Source organism: Protopterus annectens, chromosome 8.part0 (assembly GCF_019279795.1).
Source record: "Protopterus annectens isolate FY-2018-M chromosome 8.part0, PAN1.0, whole genome shotgun sequence".
NCBI lineage: Eukaryota > Metazoa > Chordata > Ceratodontiformes > Protopteridae > Protopterus > Protopterus annectens.
In genome coordinates, this window is record NC_056741.1 from 1,977,294,587 (window position 1) to 1,977,314,463 (window position 19,877).

At 43.8% G+C, this 19,877-nt stretch overlaps 1 protein-coding gene across 1 annotated transcript in view; it reads right to left on the reverse strand.

Annotated features, from left to right (window-relative positions):
* The window catches only part of SLC7A6 (solute carrier family 7 member 6), an 855,166-nt gene that overhangs the window by 165,696 nt on the left and 669,593 nt on the right, over positions 1 to 19,877 (reverse strand). The gene's annotated exons all lie outside the window — the stretch shown is intronic.

Consider the following 19,877-nt stretch of genomic DNA (forward strand, 5'->3'; position numbering starts at 1 on the left):
TGTACTCAAAGAAGGCAGTGTATTCCGAGACGTCAGAGAAGAATACATTTTATTCATTGGGTTCCTGGTCTTTGCGCTTCGTTGTATTTGTTGTCCTCCGTCTTTTGTGCCTACTTCTAGTATAGTAGGTCTGTATGAGTGATGAGCATTGAAGACCCCCCACGTATGGGAGTGCTTTCACTGGTCTTAAACCAGGTCTGTGTAATGACACATATGTCTGTCTTCCAGGGTATGTACTGCTTGTAGGGTGTGGAGTTTTTTTGTTTTTTTTTTGTTTTTTTGTTAAGGCTCCTAATGTTGAGTAGGGTCTTTATTATTTCGTCAACAGCTTAGTTTGTCGAATGCTTAATGATCGACACCTAAGCATCGAAGTTTCAAAATTGCGAATGGCCATATTCGAGAATTCTTTCCTTGGGAAAGAATTCATCAGGCTGTCCAGAAATAAAATTAACTTTTCAACCTAAATATAGTGGGGGAGACTTCACCCCCACACACACACCCGCGATGTGGGGGGCTGTGCCTCCCACACCCCCCCCCAACTAAATATACCAACTCCGAGATCACTCTAAATTGGGGAAAGGGCAAATCGCAGATAACAGCCAAGTGAATTCTTTCCTGAGGAAAGAATCCGCTTATATGGCTGTTCGCAATTTTGAAACTTCGACGGTTAGTTGTCGATCATTGAGCATTCGACAACCTAAGCTGTCAAAGAAATAATATAGACCCATTGAGTAGCAATACTTTAATGTTGTTTTGATTCTGTTTAGTTATGTTGTAAGACTGAGAAGACAGGCACTGCTTAAAAAAGGCACTATGGGGTGGACAAGGTTTTAGCCAACATATGGAAGACATGGGGAGAAGAGGTGCAGGCCGTTCCTGGCAATAGTAGTTTGGACTGTATACCATTTCTTCCCAGGCTGATATATACTGCATCCCCTTAGAATGACACCAGACTCTAAGCCATTTGTTGAAGTTAGTTATGTTTTGTTCATATTGTGACATCATTCTTGCTGATACTGCTCAAGGCTAGGTTTCTAACTGTCTTAGACACATATTCTGAGAGCTTCATTATGTCTCCCTTCATACAAGTCCAGGGAGGTACGTCTTAAGTCATTTACACCCCACATGTACAATGACTGTGTCACAGTTGTACTTCACGTGCCTGTGTGATGTGGTGAATCATGGTGCCTGATAGGCAAATGACAATAATCCTGTCTTTGCACAGTGTGGTGAGTAGTGTGTTGGTGTGCGTCTCACTATGGATATTGGTTTGTGTGGTGGTATGGCTTATGGACTTTGAACAGAATATGTGTGACTCTTCCATGGAGGGTGCTGCCTATGATGAGAGTCTGTGAGGCTGCAGATGGTACTTGTTTCTTGAGTTACATGTAAGAGACCTGTGTGGTTTAGGCAGGTTAAGTTTAAGAGGCTCAACATATGTATTTGTATGCGTTTGGTCCGAGGTGTTTGAAATTAGTTTAGTATGGTGCTGACAACTTGCTAGTTACCTGTAGTGGCTTAGTGTGACAGCTTTGCCTCCAGTAATATTATACATCTCTCACATTGTGGCAGTCTGTTTAAGAGTAGGTCGTTTTTCAGTAAATATGTGAGAATTGCTTCATTGTCTTAGGATGCCCATTTCAACCAAGCTGAATACAGACTGCTGGAAAATGCACATACATAGTTCCAGTTGCTTGGTACTGTGGGCTGGTGGGGAAGTAGTGCACAAGTGATTAAGCACTGCTTAACTCTAGCACTATCTGTCTAAAATGAACAATTCAAGTCTACACACAAAGGGGGAAGAATCACTTTGTGCAAACCCAGTGCTTTTCACGCAAATTACAGTTGTGTACACTTACCATAAATGTAGATGTTCGAGTGTATTCACTGTTGCAGTCATTACATTTGGGTTATCTGCTTGCAGTAGCCCTCAGTCGGCCTGATTAACAAAGTCTTGGGTCCTGCGTTAGTTGCTGTCCCTTCTTCTGTGACGTCAGGTCATCGGGGGTATAAAACAAGCAGCCAATGCCATTACATCAGTTTTTCTTGCCCCAGATGTCAGGTGCCCCCCCTAATGGGAAGCCATAAAATCTATAAATAAGGTTATATCTCCAACAAAAAAGCAAATACACCAAAAAGCTTTTGAGCATAGTAAAGGAGAGTAGAGGTATAGCCAAAAAAAGATAAGGGGGCTGGAGGGAGGGTAACAAAGACTGCAACAGAGAATACACTCGAACATCTACATTTATGGTAAGTGTACACAACTGTACTATGTTCTTCATGTTTCACTGTTACAGTCATTACATTTGGGTAGATTCTCAAAGCTAAGGATGGGAGGAGTAATTTAGATAGCATTAGGACCAGCTAAAAGGCCATGTAAGACCATGCAAGACTGCAATGGCAAAGCCAGATCTTAATTTAGAGAAAATTGGCAAATGGTGATGCTTGGTGAAAGTATGTACAGAACTCCAGGTAGCAGCTTCTAGGATGTCCCTGGTAGGGACACCTCTGAGGAAGGCTGTAGAGGTCGATGCAGCCATGGTTGACTGGGGTCTGATCCCCTGTGGGATAGGTTTTCCATGGTGCTTGTAGCAGAAATGAATGCAATGTCTATCCATTTGGAAATGGTTTGCTTTGAAATAGCCTTCCCCTCTGCCCCTGAAGCAAATGCCACCAGCAGTTGTTCAGATTTCCTTTGAGGTTTAGTCCTGTCCAAGTAGAATCTAAGTTGTCTGTGCACATCTAAAGAGTGCAATATCTGCTCCACTTTGTTCTGTGGATTAGAAAAGAAGATTGGCAAATGAATGGACTGATTAAGGGCCACACTGGATACCACCTTGGGCATGAAAGAAAATGAAAGGCTCCACTGCCATAAGGGCCTGTAATTCGGATACCCTTCTTGCTGAAGTGATTGCTAAAAGGAAAGCTGTTTTCCAAGAAAGGAACTTTAAGTCTGCAGTAGCAGCTGGCTCAAAAGAGGGGACAGTGAGTTTCTCCAATACAAAGTTAAGGTCCCAGGCTGGAGTTGGAGCTCTCCTGGGTGGTCGTAAGTATTTGGCCTCTCTGAGGAACTGCTTGAGCAGTGGATGAGAAAAGAGGGGAGGTTCTGTGTTATAGTGAGCTGAAATGGCTGAGGCGTGAATTTGGATGGAGGAGAAGGACAGGCCCTTGTGAAGCATCTCAGTTAATTATTGTAAAATCTGAGGTAAATTGGGCACTGCTGTACTCATCCTTTGAGATTGGTTCCGGGCACAGAATCTTTTCCATTTTTCAGTATAAGATTTTCTAATACTAGGCCTCCTTGCCTCTAAAATTATATCCATCACTGGTGTACTGACGGATTGTAAAGGAGAGATTAGGTAATTGGACAGGCTGCTAGGTTCAGTGTTTGAAGTTGAGGGTGTAGAATCTGGTTCTCCTGCTGAGACAATAGGGTAGGAGTCTGAGGCAGGTGCCATGGGGCCAACAGTGACACACTGCGCAAGAGGGGGTACCAGTGTTGGCATGGCCAGTCTGGTGCAATCAAAATCATCCTTGGTTTGTCTTGTTTGATCTTTAGTAGTACTTTGGAGAGCAGAGGCAGAGGTGGAAAGGCATAAACTGAAGGACAGAGCATCCACATTCCAAGCTTCTTTGTGGGGAGTCCTTGTGCAAAATTTGTCCAATTGATAGTTCTGTGGGGGGAGGCAAACAGGTCTATATCTGGGCTCCCCCATTTGCTTGTCAACATGTTGAAAATCCTTGGTTCCAGTTTCCACTCATGTGGGTCCATGAGGCTTCTGCTTAGTCTGTCTGCCAGTGTATTTAGTTTTCCTGGCAGTTGTCCTGGAAGAATGTGGTCCTTGAAGGATGTCAGAGCATTCTGTACAGCTAACATTTCTTTTTGATTGATATGCAGGTGCATTTGACTTGGGTTCCATTTGCCCTGAATGCACTTCCCTGCCAGGTGAGCCCCTCATGCATATAGTCTGATGCGCCTGTTGATAGGGTTTGGGTGGCAGGGGGTAGTGTGAATGGTAATCTCCTGTTTTGGTGGCAGGCCTCTGCCCACCAAAGGAACTCTAGGTGTAGGCAAGGTATGACAGGAATCATTGCTTCTAGATCCTGAGAATGTTGACACCACAGGCTTTTTAGATACCACTGAAGTTTCCTCATATGCAGTCTTGCTTAGAATAATGCAGGAGGCCATGAACTCCAAGGCTTGTAGTATTTGCCTTGCAGACAGCAGGGTTTTTATGGCCACTTGTTTGAAATAGGTTGTCAAATGAATTTGTTTATCTGGCATAAGGAAAGCCATCTGGGAAGTTGTATTCAAACTTGCTCCCAGGAATATAATTTGTTGACAGGGTGCCAGGTGTGATTTATTTTTGTTTATGGTGTACCCAGACAAGTTAGCACCCTTTGTACAAAGGCCAGATAATTCAAATGTATGTCCTGGCTTTCTGCCTGAATTAGACAATCGTCCAGGTATGGGTATATTTGAATATTTCTTTGCCTGCAAAATGCAATGACTGGAGCTAGGCATTTGTGAATACATTGGGCACAGTAGATAAGCCAAAGGGCAGTGCAGAGAACTGATAGTGCATGTAGTCTGCTTTGAAGCATAGGTATCTTCTGCAAGATTCCCTGATTGGGGATGTGCAGGTATGATTCCTTTAAATCTAGTGTTGCCAACCAGGTGTCTTTGCCTAGCATAGGGAGTAACTGGTGTAGAGTCAGCATATTAAATTTTGGAATCCCCAAAAAGGTGTTTAGAGTAGACAGGTCCAGGATAGGACACCATGAATTGTCTTTAATGAGTACCAGGAAAACTCTCAAACAGAAACCTTGTCCCTTTTCCTCTTCTGGTACCAAATGAATAACCCCCATGCTTAAGAGAAAGTACTTGCTTTTGGGCCTCTGCCCACTGATTTGGGGGTAGATCTGGCCATTTGCTTGGTGTTGGAAATGTGTGGAAGTGAAATCTGTATCCCCGGGACACTATATTTAAAACCCATTTGTCCTGGGTAATGAGTTCCCAGTTCTTTGCATGAAGAGCAATCTTTCCCCCCAAAGAGGCAGTCAGTTGAGAAGTGCTTGGCAGTTTTAAAAAGAAGTCATTGAGACAGTTTACCATAGGGGGGAGTTTTACTACTCCCAGATTTGGAAGTGGAGGGCCCCCACTGTTTAGTCCTGTGCGTACCCTGGGACTGAAGCCTGGGAGCTCTGCTGGATCTGGGTTTGGACTGAGAAGTTCTGGAAGAGGCAGGAAAGGACCAATTCTTGGAAGGCCAATGCCTACTAAACCTTGGAGGTTGTACTTGTAGAAAATCTTTATCAGTTTGCATAGATTTAGCTTTTTCCTCCATCTTTTTAAGAACTTCTTCTGCCTTGTTGCCAAACAGGCGGTCCTGATTTAAGGGAGCATCAAGTAATTTCGCTTTAACATGATCTGGCAAGGATTGCTCCTTAAGCCAAGCATGCCTTCTAAGTACAGATCCAGTTACAACAGCCCTGTAAGATGCCTCTAGTGAAACAAAACCACATTGCAAAGTATGTTTTCCAACTTGTTCAGCTGAATGCAGTAAATCCTGTAAATCCTTATTTTCAGGACAATCAGGAATCAACATCATTTTCTGTTTAAGCAATCCAATTATATGCTGCTGATACTTTAGCATATGAAACTGGCAGTTTAAGGCCCTAATGGCAAAAGTTGCAGAAGTGTATACCTTCTTACCCCACCTATCCAGCACCCTGGAGTCTCTATCAGAGGGGGTAGGATTTTTGGCAGTAGTAGCTTTAATGCCCTTGGGTCCCTGTGAAATGACCTCAGGATCCGCAGTAGGATTTTTAAAAAGGAACTTATGAGAATCAGGGACCCTGTAATATCTGTCTGGTTTTCTGGGAGCAGGCGGTAAAGAGTCAGGAGCCAAGCTAGATTCTGAAAAGACATCATCAACAATGTCTAGTACAGGAAGTATGACTAAAGGCCTGTGCTGGGTCAAGAGTAAGAAATCCCCAAGCCTCTTTTTAGAATTAGAAAAATCCTGACTTTCCCAGCACAAATGCTCCCTGAGGGTATGCAAGGTTTCACCAAAAGAAAAATCCTCTGGGGGGGGGGGGGGGAGCAAAGGGAATAGTGTCTTCAGCAGCAGAATCCTCATAGGCAGATATGGGTAAATCCTGGTCATCAGAGGAAACATAAAAATCAGAATCCTGGTCAGATGTATCATAAGCAAACTCAGTCCTAGGTCTTTTAGAGGGGGAAGGTTGGCTTCCCCTGATTAAAGTAATAAGGTCTTCAGCCATTCTTATCATTTGTTTTTTAGGCATAGAGGCAGGTTCCACAGTTGAAGCATGTCGCGGCATACTGGACTCCGAATGGGTCTCAGTAGAGGCCTGCGAATCTGAAGTAGCGGGTATCAGGGGCTGCAAAAGTGCCTCATTGAGTACCGGTGAACTGGCGACTGGCTTAGGAGAAGCGTCGTCGGCAGCTTTAGACCTCGGTGGCCTGTCTCTATCTTTGCATTTTTTCAGAAAGTCGGTAGTCGGATGGCTTACCGAAGACATATTGGGATAATTGAACCAGGCACCAAAATATTTAGAAGCGTAAATATACTGACGACGGATAGTTCGTAGTTTAAATAAGGCACAAAACCGACAGTGAGGTACGTCGTGGTCAGGGCCTAGGCAAGGAATACAGAACAAATGAAAATCTTTATGAGGTATTTGCTTTCCACAAGTAATGCAATTATTTACTTTTACTGACATCGGTTTAGAGCAAGAAAAAGTTTCCTCAATGAGGTACTTAGCTTTTAGTTGAAGACTTTGGTTCTGAAACTCGAAAACAAAAATTTCAGGAGTCAGCCGACTGGCATTTGCGAACTGCTTCTGCTTCGCGCACTGCACGGCAAGAAAGACTGATGTAATGGCGTTGGCTGCATGTTTTATACCCCTGATGACCTGATGTCATGGAAGAAGGGACAGCAACTGACGCAGGACCCAAGACTTTCTTAATCAGGCCGACTGAGGGCTACTGCAAGCAGATAACCCAAATGTAATGACTGCAACAGTGAAACATGAAGAACATCTACTGACTATCAAGTACAGTAACATTTCTGGAGCTGGCTATTTAGAGAAAGTATTAGTTCTGAGTGCCTGCGTCTATACAGTACACAGTTAAATGTGACTGTGCAATGAGCTGCTTACTGTAAACATGGCCAACATATAATAGTACAGAAGTGCAGAAAATTTCAAACAAGCCCACTGTCAAATAGGAATGGAAAACAGCACAATTCCATGTGCTGCAACCAATCAATGGCCAGGTTCTTCTTTTATTAAATTAAAGCAATTATAACTGAAATCGTAGTAAATGCCAAAAAGATAACGGCAAAGTTATCACAGTAAGTCAGTAAGAATGCAAGGTGTTTCTAGGTTGGTAGTTTGTTAAATTTGGTGTTTGTGGTAGTTACTATGCACAGTTACTTTTACATGTCAAATCCTGCACACAGTTTACATGTACTACTTTATCTGAATGCATCAAAAAAGGTCTCCCTGCACGAAAGGCAATTTGCACGGCTCTAATACAGTAAATTCCAAAAAAAACAAAAGACGAGCCAGCAAACCATGAGACAGTAAAATATATTTATTCAATGAAAAAACAAACCGGTTTCGGCTGGTATACACCACAGCCTTCCTCAGTGTAACTGATATACATTGAAAGTAATCTTTTTATAAAAAGTAATTAAATTGAATCAACCCTGTGATTGGGTAATCAAAATTGTTCATTTAAACCAGGTGGGAATAAAACCCCAGTTTAACAATCCACTTTTTTTCTTTAGAATCAAGAATGGAATGCCATCCTGCTTTGTTGGATTTATTTCCTTTGATAACGTACTGTGCATGCATTGTACTACAGTCATACTATTTCTTATGTTCCCAGGCAGTGGTTAAACTGTGTTCTTGACAGATTAGTCCATTAACCCAATTAACAAACATTAAAATGAAAACTAAGGTAGGTAAAAATAAAAATAAAATCCTGATCCAATATGATCCTGGTCTCCAGAGAACAACACTGCTGCTAAATTAAAGGGCAGGGAAAGAACGGCTCAGTAAAATGATTCGCTAATGGCATGACTCTCAGGCCCTGCTACCATCAATGGAATGTACATCCTTCTACTAGTGTTTCATGCAGAAAAAAAAAGACTGCAGACATATGGCTGACTTCAGTGGGGTCTCAGGAAGGGGTCTATATTAGATAAACGAAAGTTTATCTTACCGAACGCTAACATGAGTGAAAATCCCAGAACCCGAAACCGGAATTGTGAGATCGCAGTACAGTGAAGATGGGAATATTTGCCCTTTCCTCACTGTAGTGCAATCTCGGAGTTGGAATATATATTTAGGGGGGGTGCAGCCCCCCACAATTGCAGTTTTGAGTTCCGGGATTTTGGATAATGTCAGCGTTCGGTAAGATAAACTTTCTTTTATCTAATATAGACCCCTCAGGAAGCATACGAGTCCTTCCTTTAACCATCCACATCTCAGCAATGATCAGTCATCTTCTAAATCCATTCCCATTTCAGTAGCAGCTGGAATTCCTTGTTCAACACTTTATCCATCCCAGAACCAGAAAGAGCCCTCTACTCATCAACACACCTACTCTCTCAGTAATTAGAGTCCCTCTTCCTGCCCCTTTCTTCCCTAGCTCCCACCACTGACTGGGAATTTAGACTATTCCTTTTTAACCTTTCAGTGACTGAAGTATACACATGCCCTAAAACGCCTTCCAATTATCACAGACTCCCTCCCAGCTTACTCCTCTAAGTCAGTGGTCCCACAGCTCTCCTGGCAAGCTGACAGTCTGACTGTACAACTACTTCTTATCACCCCTTTCCCAAAATGTACAATGGTGGGAAAATGACTGGTCATTCATCTACTTTCTCATGTTAGGCAGGCTGTGTAATACCCTCCTTTCCTCAATCAACATACAGTTTTAATTTCTGTAGCTCAGGTACCCTATATCAGATGCCCAAAAATCAACAGTGGTTCAGGGCAAAAATTAGTATTTTTTTTTATGACTTAGTACAGTGGTCATCAGAAGCAGAAAACTGAATCTCCCTGGATTATAAGAAGAGAGACATAATAGAGCTCTTGGACTGCATGTCCCAGGCTCATATGTGCTTAGCCTTGGAGCAGCATTCTACCTTCAACAAGGATAACACCACAGTATAAACAAAAATGGCTGAACTTCAATAACTGGCTTATTTTCTGGTGTCATTCCAAGGGGGTACAATATTTGTCAAGGGGGTACAATATTTGTCAGCATGGGAAGATATGGTCAACAGACCTAGGCCTTCGAATATTGACTAAAACATTCTCCTCCCCATGGTGCCTTTTTTTGGCAATACTAAATTGTCAAACCTTCCAACATAGCAAAACCAGCCAAACAGAATTAAAATGTGTTACTGCTCAATGCAAGGAGCCTTACCAAGAAATTCTACTCCTAGTCTTTCTACACACCCTGGACAATGTGGGCATCTGTTCAGTTACCGAGAAAGGGTTTAAAGCCAGGGAAAGCATCTGGCAGTGCAAGACAAAGCCTTCCACATATTTAGGCCAGCTACTACACAGGCAGGGACCAAACGCGGAGGTGTCTCAATCCATAAAAACAACAAACTCACCTCCAGATTTCCACAGAGGAAGTCCCACATTGCATCCTTGCATGCAATAAGTCACCCTCTATGAGACAAAAAACAAATAATTCATACTTGGACTTACTGGAAGCCTCACCATTTAACCCATTACCATATTCATGGGTGACAATCTGCCACACTATAAACTGGGACAATTATATGACCCTAAACTTACAGGCATACAGACTCCTGCACTTTGTAAACACAAACACCTTGGACCAGATAGTCCATGCACACACTATAGATGCAAACATACTCAACCTGATTCTCACAAACATCCCCCAGTGTAGTGTTCACTTTGGTAAGGTTAACCACAAATCTGTCTCCCTCTTAATAAGGATCAACTTTGTGACCCCGGCTAAACCTGTAACATTTAGGATCTATTCTAAGGCAAACTTCCTACTAATCTTTCAATATTTCAAGCCCCAAGAACACAACAGCCTATGCAGAATTGTTCACAGAAACCCTGTACAATCATGTCAATAAATAACTAGACACAGCTTTGCCCATCAGAAATAAACCCAGGACTAACTCAAAAAATAAACCACCCTTGTGGTATCCAAACATAAATAGGTTGTACAACAAAAGAAAAAAAAAACAGGATTAGGAAGCACTACCCTCAACATGATAAAAACACTCTCATCAGTCTAAGCAAACAATTAAAAGGCAAATTAAGTCTACTAAAGCCGAATTTGAGGTAAAAACAGCTTCCCAGGCAAAGGACAACCACAAAGCTTTCTTTAGCTATGTCCAAAATGTCAAAGATAGCACACATCAGTATGCAGAACTAGCAGGAAGATATAGCACATCAGTCAGCCAACAAATTCAGCTCCAATTTAGCCCCCTCCCCCCGGCCACCCCCACAGGAAATTCCAGCAAACAATACCCCACAACTATCACTAAGGAGCAGGTCCTGGATGCGTGCTCTCTAAGGCCAAAAACACTGCAGAGATGAGCCCCAATAATATCCCAGGATGCTTCTTAGACAACCTGAAATATGACCCATCAGGACCACTAGAGTCACTGCTTAACTGTCAGACAGGCTTTGTGCCACATGAATGAAGAACTGCAACAGTCATCCCTCTGCACAAGGGCAGGCCATCCACAGTTCCTGGGAACTAGAGACCTGTAAGTCTGTCAAGTCTCATATACAAAACTATGTAAAGAACCATCATGGAAATGATTAATAAGGACATAGAAAACCTTCAAACACTGGATCCAATCCAGTATGGTTTTGTCAAGAACAACTGGAATGTCCACAGAGGTTCCTCACAAAAAAGATACAGGGTATAAAAAGTACAGTTGTGTACACTTACCATAAATGTAGATGTTCAAGTGTATTCACTGTTGCAGTCATCACACTTGGGTTATCTCCCTGCAGGTAGCCTCAGTCAGCCCGAATACCAGAGTCTTGGGATTTCTGCATTGGATGCTGTTGCCTCTTCCATGATGTCAGGTTGTCAGGGGTATAAAACATGCAGCCGACACCATTACATCAGTTTTTCTTGCCTCAGATGTCAGGAGCCCCCAAAATAGGAAGCAATTACATGGTGTGGAAAGTACAGTTTTGTACCTACCATAAATGTAGATGTTCGAGTGTTCACACTGCTGCAGTCATTACACTTGGGTTATCCTGCCGTCAGGCGATCCTGCAGTCGGCCAGAGTTCAAAAGTCTTGGTCTGGCGTCGGTTGCTGTCGCTTCTTCCCTGACGTCAGTGCGCCAGGGGTATATAAGATGCATTTGACGCCATTTTCTTCAGTTTTTCTTGCCCCAGATGTCAGGTGCCCCCAAGTAGGTAGGCAATACATATTGCTAATAAAACATATATGTAAAAAGAAAACAATACCTTCAGTTACAAGCAAATACACCACAAAGGTTGTATAGGATAGAAAGGTATAGATAAGTCCAGCTAGGACAGAGGGGATGGAGGGAGGGTAACCTGGACTGCAGCAGTGTGAACACTCAAACATCTACATTTATGGTAGGTACAAAACTGTACTATGTTCATCGTGTTACACTGCTGCAGTCATTACATTTGGGTAGAATCCCAAAGCTGAGGTTGGGTGGCTGGTCTATAAAGAGTTAGGTTTGGCTATGAGGCCCTGCAGAACTGCAGTGGCAAATCCTGCTCTAGATTTAGAGTAAAGAGGCAAGTGGTAATGCTTGGTAAAGGTGTGCACTGAACTCCAAGTTGCAGCCTCCAAAATTTCCTTGGTTGGTACTCCTCTGAGAAAGGCTGTTGAGGTGGCTGTTGCTCTGGTAGAATGTGGCCTAATGTTGTTAGGGACAGATTTCCCATGCTGTGTGTAGCAGTAACGAATACAGTGTCCTATCCATTTGGAGATAGTCTGCTTTGAAATAGCCTTGCCCTGTGATCCTGCAGCATATGCTACAAACAGTTGCTCAGTTTTCCTGAAAGCTTTTGTTTTGTCCAAGCAGAAGTGTAGCTGCCTGTGTATGTCCAAAGAGTGCAGAAGTTTCTCCCCTTTATTCTGGGGGTTTGGATAAAAAGTTGGCAAATGGATGGTTTGGTTAAGAGCCACACTAGATACCACCTTTGGCATAAAGGTAGGGTTTGTCCTTAAAGAAACCCTGTCCTGATGAAAAATTATAAAAGGTTCCACTGCCATTAATGCCTGTAGCTCTGAGACTCTTCGTGCTGAAGTTACTGCCAGGAGCAGAGCTGTTTTCCATGATAAAAATTTTAGATTGGCTGTATTGGCTGGCTCAAAAGGTGGCAGGGTCAGTTTTTCCAAAACAAAATTGAGGTCCCAAGTTGGTGTTGGTGCTCTCCGGGGCGGTCTTATGTTTTTAGCCCCTCTCAGGTACTGCTTTAGCAAGGGATGAGAGAATAAAGGAAGATCCGTATTGTAATATGCTGAAATGGCAGAGGCGTAGATCTTAATTGATGAGAAGGATAGGCCTTTGTCCAGCATCTCAGTTAAGTATTGTAAAATCTGAGGAATGCTTGGGACAAGAGGGTCAAGGTTTTGAGCCTGGTTCCAGGCGCAGAATCTCTTCCATTTTTCTGAGTAAGATTTCCTGGTGCTAGGCCTCCTGGCCTCCAAAATGACATCCATAACAGCTTTAGAGAGAGAGGTGTTGCCTGTTTGATTAATGAATCTGCCGTGCAGCCAGGTTTAGGGTTTTGAGCTGAGCGTGCAGGATCTGATTGTTTTGTTGAGTCAGAAGGTGTGGAAATTGAGGCAAAATCCATGGTGGGCCTTGAGCTAAGTTCTTTAAGATTGGGTACCACTGCTGGCGTGTCCAGTCTGGAGCAATCAGGATCATCTGTGGTTTTTCTTGTCTGAAATGGATGCAGTGTGCTATCCATTTGGAAACGGTTTGCTTTGAAATGGCCTTGCCCTCTGCCCCTGTAGCAAAGCTGACTAGCAGCTGGTCAGACTTTCTGAAAGGTTTAGTCCTGTCAAGGTAGAACCAGAGCGGTCTGTGCACGTCCAAGGAGTGCAGGATCCTTTCACCTTTACTCTGAGGATTAGGGAAAAAGGTTGGTAAATGGATAAATTGGTTTAAAGCCACACTGGATACCACCTTGGGCATAAATGATGGGTTAATCCTAAGGGAAACCCTGACAGCATGGAAAATAATGAAGGGTTCCACAGCCATTAGTGCCTCTAACTCAGTACCTTAGAAAGGAGAGGCAGTGGTGGGAAGGCATAAACTTTTAGGCTTTTCCAGCTGAACGAGACAGCATCCACTTTCCATGCTTGTGTGTGATACGTCCTTGTGCAGAATTTTTGTAGTTGGCAATTCAGTGGGGAGGCAAAAAGATCTATGTCTGGGCATCCCCATTTTTGCATTACCATGCTGAAGATTTGTGGATTCAGTTTTCATTCGTGAGGGTCCATGATATTTCTGCTTAGATCGTCTGCCAGAGTATTTTTCTTTCCTGGCAGGAATTGTGCTTGCAGATGAACTTGATAAGTTAGACCTGTGTTCCACAAGGTCATGGCTTGCCTGTATAGGGGGTAAGAATGAGTGCCCCCTTGCTTGTTTATGTACCACATTACTGTGGTGTTGTCTGTCTTTAATAATAAATGTCCTGGATGCAGAAGGTCCTTGAAAGCTGTTAGGGCATTCTGAACAGCCAATATCTCGTTTTGATTGATTTGAAGATGCATTTGGTCTGTGGTCCACTTGCCCTGAATACATTTTCCTGCCATGTGTGCTCCCCAGGCGTAGTCCGAAGCATCTGTTGTTAGTGTCTGCCTGGCTGTGGGTAGAGTGAAAGGCTGACCCTTGTTGAGGTGACATGTCTGTGCCCACCATCGAAACTCCTGTTGTAGGCAGGGAATTATTGGTATTACTGCTTCTAAGCTGTGAAAGTGCTGAGTCCAAACACTTTTTAGGTACCATTGTAATTTCCTCATATGCAGTCTGGCATATGGAATTAGTAGTATGCAGGATGCCATGAATCCCAGGGCCTGCAGAATTTTTCTTGCAGGGAGATGGGACTTTTTTGCCATTAGTTAAAAATATTGAGTCAGTTGTCCTTGTTTGTCTGGCGTGAGATAGGCCATCTTGGCCGTTGTATTTAAGCTGGCACCCAGGAATATAATCTATTGTGAGGGCACTAGTTTTGACTTATTTTTGTTTATTGTGTACCCTAGAGAAATTAGCAACCTTTTTACAAACGCCAGATGATTTAGAAGAATGTCCTTTGTCTCTGCTTGAATGAGGCAGTCGTCCAGGTATGGATATATTTGAATTCCTTTTTGTCTGCAAAATGCAATTACTGGTGCCAGGCACTTTGTAAAGACCCTGGGTGCAGTAGATACGCCAAAGGGCAGTGCAGAGAATTGGTAGTGCATTGTACCAGCTTTGAATCTGAGGTATCTTCTGCAATTTTGTCTGATAGGGACATGCAGGTATGCCTCTTTGAGGTCCAGAGTAACAAGCCAAGCCTTCTTGCCCAGCATGGGAAGAAGCTGCTGTAGTGTCAACATTTTGAATTTCGGAACCTCCAGGTAAGTATTTAGAGTTGAAAGGTCTAGTATGGGTCTCCAGGCTTTGTCCTTTCTGGGGACCAGGAAGAGTCTTGAGTAAAATCCTTGTCCTTGTTTCTGCTGTGGTACTTTTTGAATAGCTCTCATGTCCATGAGGGCTGACATCTGTTTTTGAGCCTCTGCTCATTTATTTTGTGGCAGGTTTGGCATTCCTTATAGCCTTGGTAAAGTGTGAAAGTGGAACCTGTAACATTGAGACACAATATTCAGAACCCATTTGTTCTGGATGATTGTTTGCCAATTTTGATAAAAAAAGTGTTAGTTTTCCCCCTAAGGGTGCTGCCAAAAGGGAAGTACTTGGCATACGAAGGGGGAAGTCATTGGGACTGTTTCCTGTATCGTTGAGATTTGTCCTCACCTCCTTTTGGGGTTGGGGTACCCCACTATCATTGTCTGTTAGAGCCTTGGGGTTGAGATGTGCCTCTTGGGCATCTGTATCTGCCTCTCTTTGGCCTGTCTGACACTGGAAAGGACCAATTCTTTGCAGGCCAATTTCTGCTAAATCGAGGTGGCTGTACTTGTAAGAAATCTTTGACTGTTTGCATAGATTTAGCTTTATCCTCCATTTTCTTTAACACCTCTTCTGCTTTAACACCAAACAATGTATCATGTTGTAAAGGAGCATCCAATAATTTTGCCTTAACAGGATCAGGTAAACTCTGTTCTTTTAACCAAGCATGTCTTCGAATCACAGAACCTGTAACGGCGGCTCTACAAGAGGCCTCTAAAGAATCAAAACCACATTGCAGATTATGTTTTCCCACCTGTTCAACTCCATGCAATAAATCCTGCATTTCTTTATAGTCAGGAGCTTCTGAGCTTGTAAGCATTTTCTGTTTTAACTGAGCCATTAAATATTGTTGGTACTTAAGCATGTGAAATTGGCAATTTAAAGCCCTTACTGCTAAAGTTGCAGAAGTGTAAACTTTCTTCCCCCATCTATCCAATGCTCTAGAATCTCTGTCAGAGGGAACTGGATTTTTTGCAATGGAAGCCTTAACCCCTTTGGGACCCTGGGAAATGATTTCTGGGTCAGCAGAAGGGTTTTTATAAAGAAACTTGTGAGAGTCAGGGACTCTATAGTACCTATCTGGTTTGGCTGGTGCAGGGGGCAAAGAATCAGGAGATAAGCTGGATTCAGAGAACACATCATCCACAATATCTAAAATAGGTGGAATAGCAAGGGGCCTGTGCTGAGGCAATAAAAGGAAGTCCCTGAGCCTTTTCTTGGATTCTGAATAATCCTGACTTTCCCAATGGAAATGTTCCCTCATGGTATGTAAAGTTTCCCCAAAAGAGTAATCCTCAGGAGGAGAGGCTGAAGGGATAGATTCTTTAGCATCAGAGTCCTCATTAGGGGGTAGAGAGTATCCCTGGTCTGAAGAGGAATCAGAGGAAATGGAAATCTGATCAGAGGAATCATAGTCTGTATCCTGCCTAGGCCTTTTCTCAGGAGGGGGATGGGAACCCCTGATTAGAGTAATGAGGTCTTCGGCCATTTTGATCATCTGTTTCTTAGGCGTGGAGGACTGTCCAGGAGAATGCTGTAGTTGCTTCTTTGTCTTTAAAGGCGTTTTTGTCTTGGCTGGTGCTTTAATGGTAAGTTGAGAAGGTCTGAAAACACCCTCAGAAGCCGATGCCTGCTCAGCAGCTCTGGACCCATCTGAGGGATTAGTTTCCGTAGGCCCAATACCTTGAGTTTCCAGAGGCCTAGTTGTCTCCACGTGGGAGTTGGAGGTGGCCTGTGGCTCTGAGGTAGCGAATGTCAGGGGCAGCGAAAGTGCCTCACTGAGAACCAGCGAACCAGCGACTCGCATAGAAGAGGTTTCGTCGCGGTTTTGGACCTCGGATGCCTGTCTTTATCCTTGTCCTTGCATTTTTTATGAATTGCGGTCGTCGGTTGTTCCAACGGCATTGTATAATTGAACCTTCGGCCAAAGTAGTGCAAAGCAAAATCAAAACGTAGTTTAATAGCGCGTTTGTTAAATCTGGCACAAAACCGACAATTAGTGACGTCATGATTAGGGCCTAGGCATGGAATACAGTAAGAGTGGAAGTCCTTATGAGGTATTTGCTTCCCACAAGAAATACAATTATTAACTTTTTCTGACATCGGTCTGAGGCAAGAAAAAAGTTTCCCCAACGGGGTACTTAGCTTTATTGAAGACTTCGGATCTGAAATTTGACTTCGAAAATCTCAGGAGTCGGCCAACCGCCACTTTGCGAACTGCTTTTCCTTCGGGCACTGCGTGGCAAGAAAGACTGAAGAAAATGGCGTTGGATGCATCTTGTATACCCCTGGCGCACTGACGTCAGGGAAGAAGCGGCAGCAACAGACGCCGGACCAAGACTTTGGAACTGTGGCTGACTGCGGGACCGCCTGATGGCAGGATAACCCAAGTGTAATGACTGCAGCAGTGTAACACGATGAACATCACCTCCAGTAATAAGTAAATACCATTGCCATAAGATATGGCCAAAAAAAGGATAGGTAGAAAGTATAGAAAAGTCAGGGGGCTGGGGGGAGGGTAACCAGGACTGAAACAGTGAATACAATCGAACATCTACATTTATGGCAAGTATACACAACTGTACTATGTTCTTCGTGTTTCACTGTTGCAGTCATCACACACTTGGGTTGATTCCCAAAGCTGAGGAAGGGTGAAGGCAGTCAAGAAGTATAAGGGCTGGCTAGCAGGCCTTGTAAGACTGCTGTGGCAAATCCGGCTCTAGAGTTAGAAAAGATAGGTAAGTGGTAATGCTTGGTGAAGGTGTGTACAGAGCTCCAGGTTGCAGCTTCCAGAATGTCCCTGGTAGGGACTCCCCTGAGAAATGCTGTAGAGGTTGAGGTAGCCCTAGTGGAATGAGTTCTGATCCCCTGTGGGATAGGTTTTCCATGGTGTTTGTAGCAGAAATGGACGCAGTGTGCTATCCATTTGGAAACGGTTTGCTTTGAAATGGCCTTGCCCTCTGCCCCTGTAGCAAAGCTGGTCAGACTTTCTGAAAAGGTTTAGTCCTGTCAAGGTAGAATCTGAGCTGTCTGTGCACGTCCAAGGAGTGCAGGATCCTTTCCCCTTTACTCTGAGGATTAGGGAAAAAGGTTGGTAAATGGATAAATTGGTTTAAAGCCACACTGGATACCACCTTGGGCATAAATGATGGGTTAATCCTAAGGGAAACCCTGACAGCATGGAAAATAATGAAGGGTTCCACAGCCATTAGTGCCTGTAACTCAGACACTCATCTGGCTAAAGTGATGGCTAGAAGTAAGGCAGTTTTCCAAGAGAGGAATTTTAAATCTGCTGCAGCAGCAGGCTCAAAAGGGGGAAGCGTGAGCTTCTCTAGTACAAAGGTAAGGTCCCAGACAGGGGTGGGAGCTCTCCTCGGGGGCCTTAAATTGTTAGCTCCTCTCAGGAACTGTTTGATGAGAGGGTGAGAAAAGAAAGGTGGCTTAGTATTGTAATGAGCTGAGATGGCAGAGGTATGAATCTTAATTGATGAGAAGGATAGGCTTTTGTGGAGCAGCTCTGCTAGGTAATCTAGGATTTGAGGTAAGGTGGGCACAGCTTTCTCCTTTCCTTGAGACTGGCTTGAAGAACAATATCTTTTCCACTTTTCTGAATAGGATTTGCTAGTACTAGGCTTTCTGGCCTCAAGCATGACGTCCAGCACCTGTTTGCTGAGGGTTGCTGGTGGTGTATTCAGGGGATAAGCTAGGCTGCAAGGTTCAGGGTTTGCAGCTGTGGATGCAAAATCTGTCCCTCCTTCTGGGACAGCAGGGAGGGGGGGTCTGATGTGGGTGCCAGGGTGACACTGCTGACAGACTGTGTAGGAGTGGGTAATAGTGCTGGGGTGGCCAGTCTGGGGCAATAAGGATTCTCCTTGGTCATTCCTGTTTGATCTTGAGTAGTACTTTTGGAGAGGAGGGGCAGAGGGGGAAAGGCATAAATTGAGAGGTTTTCCATGTAATGGATAGGGCATCCACTTTCCATGCTTGGCTGTGAGGATTTCTGGTGCAAAATTTGCTCAATTGATGGTTCTGGGGGGAGGCAAAGAGGACCACCTCTGGTGTCCTCCACCTGTGGATTAAAAGTTTGAATGGGTTGGGTTCCAGTTTCCACTCATGTGGGTCCAGTAGATTTCTGCTTAAGTCATCTGCCAGTGAATTTTGTTTGCCTGGCAGGACTTGAGCTTGCAGCTGCACTTGGTTGCTCAATGCTGTGTTCCACAGGGCCATGGCTAACCTGCAGAGTGGGTAGGAATGAGTTCCCCCTGCTTGTTTATGTACCACATAACTGTGGTGTTGTCTGTCTATCAGGAATTGTCCTGGAAGGATAAGGTATTTGAAGGCTGTCAGAGCATTCTGTACAGCTAACATTTCTTTTTGATTGATATGCAGGTGAATTTGTCCTGGACTCCATTTGCCTTGAATGCATTTGCCTGCCATGTGAGCCCCCCATGCATAGTCTGATGCGTTTGTTGTCAGAGTTTGGGTGGTGAGGGGTTGAGTGAAAGGAAGTCCTTTGTTGTGGCTGCATGCCTCTGCCCACCACAGAACTCTGCCCTTAGACAAGAAATGATAGGAATCAGTGTTTCCAGGTCCTGCAAATGTTGACAACAGAGACTTTTTAAGTACCATTGAAGTTTCCTCATATGTAGTCTTGCATATGGAGTTAGTAGAAGGCATGAGGCCATGAACCCTAGGGCCTGCAGTCTTTTTCTTGCAGATAGCTGGGTTTTGGTGGCCATTAATTTGAAGTAGTTTGTCAAATAAACCTGCTTTTCTGGAGTAAGGAATGCCATCTGGGAAGCTGTGTTCAAGCCTGCTCCCAGGAATACAATCTTTTGACTGAGCACCAGTTGTGATTTCTTTTCATTGATACTGTACCCCAGAGAAGTTAGACGTCTCTACAAATGCCAGGTGCTGAAGTAGCAATTCCTGACTGTCCGCCTGAATCAGGCAATCATCCAAGTATGGATAAATTTGAATATTTCTCTGCCTGCAGTCTGCAATGGCTGGATCCAGGCACTTTGTGAATACCCTGGGCACAGTAGATAAGCCAAAGGGAAGTGCAGAGAACTGATAGTGCATAGAGCCTACCCTGAAACATAGATATTTCCTGGAAGATTCCCTTATGGGGATGTGCAGATAAGCTTCTTTTAAGTCTAGGGTG